This window comes from Schistocerca piceifrons, chromosome 3 (assembly GCF_021461385.2).
Source record: "Schistocerca piceifrons isolate TAMUIC-IGC-003096 chromosome 3, iqSchPice1.1, whole genome shotgun sequence".
NCBI lineage: Eukaryota > Metazoa > Arthropoda > Insecta > Orthoptera > Acrididae > Schistocerca > Schistocerca piceifrons.
In genome coordinates this window covers 934,087,151-934,094,256 of record NC_060140.1, presented here as the reverse complement: position 1 = coordinate 934,094,256, position 7,106 = coordinate 934,087,151, and the positions used below count along the sequence as shown (strand labels likewise).

The 7,106-nt window shown below is 45.3% G+C and overlaps 1 pseudogene; it reads left to right on the top strand.

Moving 5' to 3' along the window:
• Positions 1-4,501: 4,501 nt before the first annotated feature.
• LOC124790331 lies at positions 4,502-4,617 on the top strand (annotated as a pseudogene).
• The last annotated feature ends 2,489 nt before the right edge of the window (positions 4,618-7,106 follow it).

The window sequence follows — 7,106 nt, the reverse complement described above, 5'->3', positions numbered from 1 at the left end:
ATGAACGTAGCATATAAACTATCAACACTTACAAAAGAACATTATTTCGATAAATGCAAAATTTAAAGATTACCAAACAGTAATCCGCTCTGAAGCTCTATATGGAGCGCAAACTCTCAACTTAGCAAGAACCGGAGTGATCAAGAGGCTAGAAATGTTGGGACGAAATATTCTCAGGAGAATATTAGGACCTCGAAGAACAGAAGATGGTCAATTTAGAAACCGAGCCAACCGGGAACTGTATACCAAGATCGAAAAAATTACTGACGTCATCAGGAAAAGGAGCATGTTCTTCGGATACATCCTCAGAATGGATGAGGGGATGTTAACACGGCGAATCATATAATTTCTTATGAACAAGAAAACCAAAGTACGATGGATCTAAGAGATACAAAGAGATCTGGAAGAAATGAGAATACAGGAACCAGACATATACAACATGGTGATTTTTAAATAAAAATTTCAGGCTTTCGAGGACAGAACGAGACGCAGAACAAAATCATCTTGGCCAGAAGAAACAAGAAGGTTGCAAAGTATAAGAATGAAAGAATATTGGGAAAGCAGAAAAAACGAAGCTGAATCGAATTAACGTGGTCCTAAGATGGCCACAACGAAAGAAGAAGAAGAAGAAGAAGAAGAATGAGAACGAAGTTGCTCGAGATGATATTATGGTATAGAGCGTGTTGGTTATCAGTGTATTTATTCAGCGCGTGACCTTCCCTGATGAGCTGCAGAAGGTGAATGTCTAGACCACACATACACTTTCAAATAACTTCCGGGAATTCAGCCAGGAGAAACTCAGGTCTCACACACATACACTGGTCAGCCAAAACATTATGACCATTCCAGAATGAGATTTTCACTCTGCAGCGGAGTGTGCGCTGATATGAAACTTCCTGGCAGGTTAAAACTGTGTGCCGGACCGAGACTCGTACTCGGAAACTTTGCCTTTCGCGGGCAAGTGCTCTACCAACTGAGCTACCCAAGCGCGACTCACGCCCCGTCCTCACAGCAGGAACGTGGGAGACGAGGTACAGGCGGAATTAAAGCTGTGAGGACAGGGCGTGAGTCGTGCTTGGGTAGCTCAGTTGGTAGAGAACTTTCCCGCGAAAGGCAAAGGTCCCGAGTTCGAGTCTCGGTCCGGCACACAGTTTTAACCAGCCAGGAAGTTTCATTATGACCATTGCCCACCACGTCGTTGGATGCAGCCTGGTGGCTTCGCAGGCACGACACACGGTAACAAAAGGATGTAAGCGGAGCAGACACGAAAGGGGGAGCACCCTAGCGAAGATACGGGCTGCAAATTTGGAAATCCATTCAGATAAGCGAATCTGACAAAGATCAGATTATTATTGTTGTTCAGAGCCTTGTGAACGAGTATCTCAAAAACGTCGGAACTGGTCGAATGTTCACGTGCTACTGTCGTGAGCATCTACGGAAAGAGGTAGGAGGACACCGAAACTATTGCTAGGTGCTAAATGGCTGGACGTCCACGAATCTTCACAGAACGTAGGGGATGGTGATCCTTGCAACCCTGCCGAAACAGACACAATGCCGTTGCGTGCACAAGTGTTTCGGAGCACACCATTCATCGTACATTACAAGGTGCATTTCTTTTCTCCGGACTGGAAAGAGATAGAAACATGCGCATTGTTTTAAAATAAGGCCGCGTTCATTGTCAATACGTCGCAGAGATGGCAGCACCATATGGCAGATGGAATTTTACCGCCAGCGGCGAGAATGAGAACTGTTTTAAATACTTAAAATGGCGACGTTTTCCTTACTTGAACAGCGTGCCATCATTCGTTTTCTGAATCTGCGTGGTGTGAAACCGATTGAAATTCATCAACAGTTGAAGGAGACATGTGGTGATGGAGTTACGGATGTGTCGAAAATGCGTTCGTTGGTGCGACAGTTTAATGCAGGCAGAACATCGTGTGACAACAAACCGAAAAAACCTCGGGCTCGCACAAGCCGGCCTGACGACATGATTGAGAAAGTGGAGAGAATTGTTTTGGGGGATCGCCGAATGACTGTTGAACAGATCGCCTCCAGAGTTGGCATTTCTGTGGGTTCTGTGCACACAGTCCTGCATGACGACCTGAAAATGCGAAAAGTGTCATCCAGGTGGGTGCCACGAATGCTGACGGACGACCACACGGCTGCCCGTGTGGCATGTTGCCAAGCAATGTTGACGCACAACGACAGCACGAATGGGACTTTCTGTTCGTCGGTTGTGACAATGGATGAGACGTGGATGACATTTTTCAATCCAGAAATAAAGCGCCAGTCAGCTCAATGGAAGCACACAGATTCACCGCCACCAAAAAAATTTCGGGTAACCGCCAGTGCTGAAAAAATGATGGTGTCCATGTTCTGGGACAGCGAGGGCGTAATCCTTACCCATTGCGTTCCAAAGGACACTACGGTAACAGGTGCATCATACGAAAATGTTTTGAAGAACAAATTCCTTCCTGCACTGCAACAAAAACGTCCAGGAAGGGCTGCGCGTGTGCTGTTTCACCAAGACAACGCACCCGCACATCGAGCTAACGTTACGCAACAGTTTCTTCGTGATAACAACTTTGAAGTGATTCCTCATGCTCCCTACTCACCTGACCTGGCTCCTAGTGACTTTTGGCTTTTTCCAACAATGAAAGACACTCTCCGTGGCCGCACATTCACCAGCCGTACTTCTATTGCTTCAGCGATTTTCCAGTGGTCAAAACAGACTCCTAAAGAAGCCATCGCCGCTGCCATGGAATCATGGCGTCAGCGTTGTGAATAATGTGTACGTCTGCAGGGCGATTACGTCGAGAAGTAACGCCAGTTTCATCGATTTCTGGTGAGTAGTTAATTAGAAAAAAAATCGGAGGCCTTAGAACTTGAATGCGCCTCGTATTGAACATGGAGCTCCGCAGCAGACCTCCCCTGCATGTTCACGTGTTGGCCCAACGACATCGTCAGTTACGATTGCAATGGGCGCGTGACCGTCGGGATTCGACCACTGATCAACGGAAAATGTATCGGCTCTTTGGGTGAATCACGTATTTGCTACGCTAGGTCGATTGTCGTCTCCACAAACACCGTCAACGAGGTGAACGGCGGCTCGAGACGTGCAGGGACACAGCCTGGTGGGAGCAGTATTGTGCTATGTGAGACGCACTCCTGCGCTTGCATGGGGCCTCTGGTGGTAATCGAAGACCACCTGCATTTTTTCATGCTTAACGTCTTCCCCGACGGCGATGTCATATTTCAGCAGTATAGTTGCCCATGATTCGGACCCAGAGCCACGCCACACTGATTTGGGTTTGAGGAGCATTATGGTGAACTCACGTTGACGTCTCGGCGACCAGATTCGCCTGATGTAAATTCTATGGAACCCATCTGGATCGGTGTCGGGAGCCACAGCCGCGTACGCAAATCTTTCGCCCGTTACTTACGCGGATTACATGACCTGTACGTGGACCCCTAATGCGACATACCTCCACAAACCTACCAACAAACTGTCTGATCCCTGGTGCACAGAATCAGTGATGAATTTCATCCAAAGACGGACAAACAAGCTATTAGGCAGGTGATCGTAATGTTTTGGCAAAGAACATTTTCGATATTAACTACTCCTCACAAGACACAGGGAACCTTCCATGGAGACGCTGCAGTTTGGGCCGTACATGATACGCCACGACTGTAGTCGATCGTGGACTCCATATTGACCACAAACTTCTGTGGAAATGGTTCAAATGGCTCTGAGCACTATGGGACTTAACATCTGCGGTCATCAGTCCCCTAGAACTTAGAACTACTTAAACCTAACTAACCTAAGAACGACACACACATCCACGCCCGAGGCAGGATTCGAACCTGCGACCGTAGCGGTCGCGCGGTTCCAGACTGAAGCGCCTAGAACCGCTCGGCCACTGCGGCCGGCACTTCTGTGGAAGAGACATACTGCAGAAGCTGTCACAAACAGCTAAACGTCCACTGACGTACTGCGTGCTATGATGAATGTGATCTGGAAAACAGATGCAGTCACTGGACTAGCCCTGTATCGTGCTGTGGTACATTCACAAAGGGGCTAAGATTGTCTACTGCCTCCATAACAACAGAATCCCATTACGTAGGAACGCTAGACTAGATTTTATTTTCATCAAACATTGCTCTGTGTGTGTGATTTGTCAACTTGTTGATATTTTTAGTGCACCAGTGGTGTCAGGCAGTGTTCGGAAATGGTACAGATGGACTAACCGATGTGGTTGATCCAGCAGTCATAAGAAATCGTCAAGTTCGGCGGACACTAAGGCCGAGACGACAGTCGCGTGATGATTCATCAATTGTGCTTCTTACGCTACGCGGTACTACGGTTGGTAAGGCAGGTTTTTGGGAATACAAGACATATGATTCATTTTCCGTCCACAAAGGAGGTACCGAAGATGCACCGCCCAGTTGAAGACAATTCCGGCCTCAGGATCCCTGGAATTAGTGAGATTCCTTGTGATTGCAGGACGGCCTTGCCGCAGTGGATACACCGGTTCCCGTCAGATCACCGAAGTTAAGCGCTGTCGGGCGTGACTGGCACTTGGATGGGTGACCGTCCGGGCCACCAAGCGCTGTTGCCATTTTCCGGGGTGCACTCGGCCTCGTGATGCCAATTGAGGAGCTACTCGACCGAATAGTAGCGGTTTTGGTCAAGCATAACATCATAACGATCGGGAGAGCGGTGTGCTGACCCCACGCCCCTCCTATCCGCATCCTAAGTTGAGGATGATACGGCGGTCGGATGGTCCCGATGGGTCACTTGTGGCTGTGATTGCAGGAGCAGTTACATTGGTCAACCCGTCCGTGTCGCTTCCGTCCACTGTCTAGGAAAAATGTTAAATTTCTTTCAAATGTATCACATGAAATGTATGTCCCGGTAATATTAGTTCAAAGGTAAAATCAGCTCCTAAAACGGCATGGCTAAAAAAGAGTAGACAGGAATTAAAGTGTACGAGAACAATATTTCAATTGAGACAGCGGCTATAACATACTAGTATCAAACGAAGGCCTTAATATTAGAAAAAATTTCTGATAATAAGATTCTGGAGCGCAACACTGCATGAAAGTGAAAAATTATGTGTGGGAAAACTGGAGAGGCAGAGAATCGAAGCGTTTGAGGCGTGGTGTTACAAAAAGGCGCTGAAAATTAAATAAATTAAGTGGTTTTCCGCAGAATCGGAGAGGGAAGGAATATGTCGAACACAATGACTAGGAAAAGGGAGGGTATGGTGATATGTGTGAAGACACCGGGAATAGCATGAAAGTTTGCATGTTACGATCTTCGTCTTCCGATTTCTCACGTTTTACATCTCCTAACTCACGAACAGTTTTTGCTGCGATAGTCTGTGTCTAGTGGTCGATATCTGTGAAGTAGTCACATGTGACTCAGCTGCGGTGGTTTATGTTAACTATGTTCTTTGGAGTGAGCGGCGGCTCGACCAATGAGAATTCAATGCGGCCAGGGCGGGCAGCATTTCCTCTGTTTTCGAAGCAGTAACAAATGTTCTATTCCGTTCTTTTCTGTTCTCGTATCCGCTGCGGCGAAGGTGGTAAGGAGGAAGTGCGACTATTCTGAGATCTATTGAGAGCAAAAGAGAATAGTTAGTGCTCGTGATCTGTGTCTGTATGAGAAAACTTTTAAGGATTATAACGGTCCGCATTTCACTGTTGACGAGCGATGGAGGATACGTTAATACTTGCTGCAAATGCCTTGCCCGGCATGCCATGTTCATGCAACATTTTCATGACTGTACTCATCCATTATGAGAAATATGGTGGGGAAATGCAGTTTCAGCTAGTGCAGGCCAAAATTCGTTTTCGTATGCAGTGCCTTTGATTTGTAACCGAGCTGTGTAAATCCGTTCTTCAGTCTCGTAACTATTCTTTGCATTTTCGATGATTCCGTGTATATTTTGTGAGCGAAGTCTTAGTTTTTGTCATGACGTAGTCTTTATGTGGTTCCTGTAACATTAATTTTGTTCTTTCAGGTAAAATGACTGCATCATTGGGTTCCAACAATTATCAAGTGATACGAAATATTTCTTTATTTATTCACAGACCTTCCCATCAATAAACAGAGATCGTATAATTAATAATTTGCAAGATCATGGCCGTTTAGCTTGTTAAAGCGCACGCGCACGCACATTATATATACATATATATATATATATATATATATATATATATATATATATATATATGTTGTTGTTGTTGTGGTCTTCAGTCCTGAGACTGGTTTGATGCAGCTCTCCATGCTACTCTATCCTGTGCAAGCTTTTTCATCTCCCAGTACCTACTGCAACCTACATCCTTCTGAATCTGTTTAGTGTATTCATCTCTTGGTCTCCCTCTACGATTTTTACCCTCCACGCTGCCCTCCAATACTAAATTGGTGATCCCTTGATGCCTCAGAACATGTCCTACCAACCGATCCCTTCTTCTGGTCAAGTTGTGCCACGAACTTCTCTTCTCCCCAATCCTATTCAATACTTCCTCATTAGTTATGTGATCTACCCATCTAATCTTCAGCATTCTTCTGTAGCACCACATTTCGAAAGCTTCTATTCTCTTCTTGTCCAAACTATTTATCGTCCATGTTTCACTTCCATACATGGCTACACTCCATACGAACTTTCAGAAATGACTTCCTGACACTTAAATCAATACTGGATGTTAAATTTCTCTTCTTCAGAAACGCTTTCCTTGCCATTGCCAGCCTACATTTTATATCCTCTCTACTTCGACCATCAGTTATTTTGCTCCCCAAATAGCAAAACTCCTTTACTACTTTAAGTGCCTCATTTCCTAATCTAATTCCCTCAGCATCACCTGACTTAATTAGATTACATTCCATTATCCTTGTTTTGCTTTTGTTGATGTTCATCTTATATCCATATATATATATGTATGGATGTAGAAACGTCTATCACTAGCGGCAAGATAGATACTGCCTATAAGAAAATTAAAGAGACCTTTGGAGGAAAGAGAACCGTCTGTATGAATATCAAGAGCTCAGATGGGAAACCAGTATTTCATACAGTTATTATTATTTCGTGTGACTTAACGGC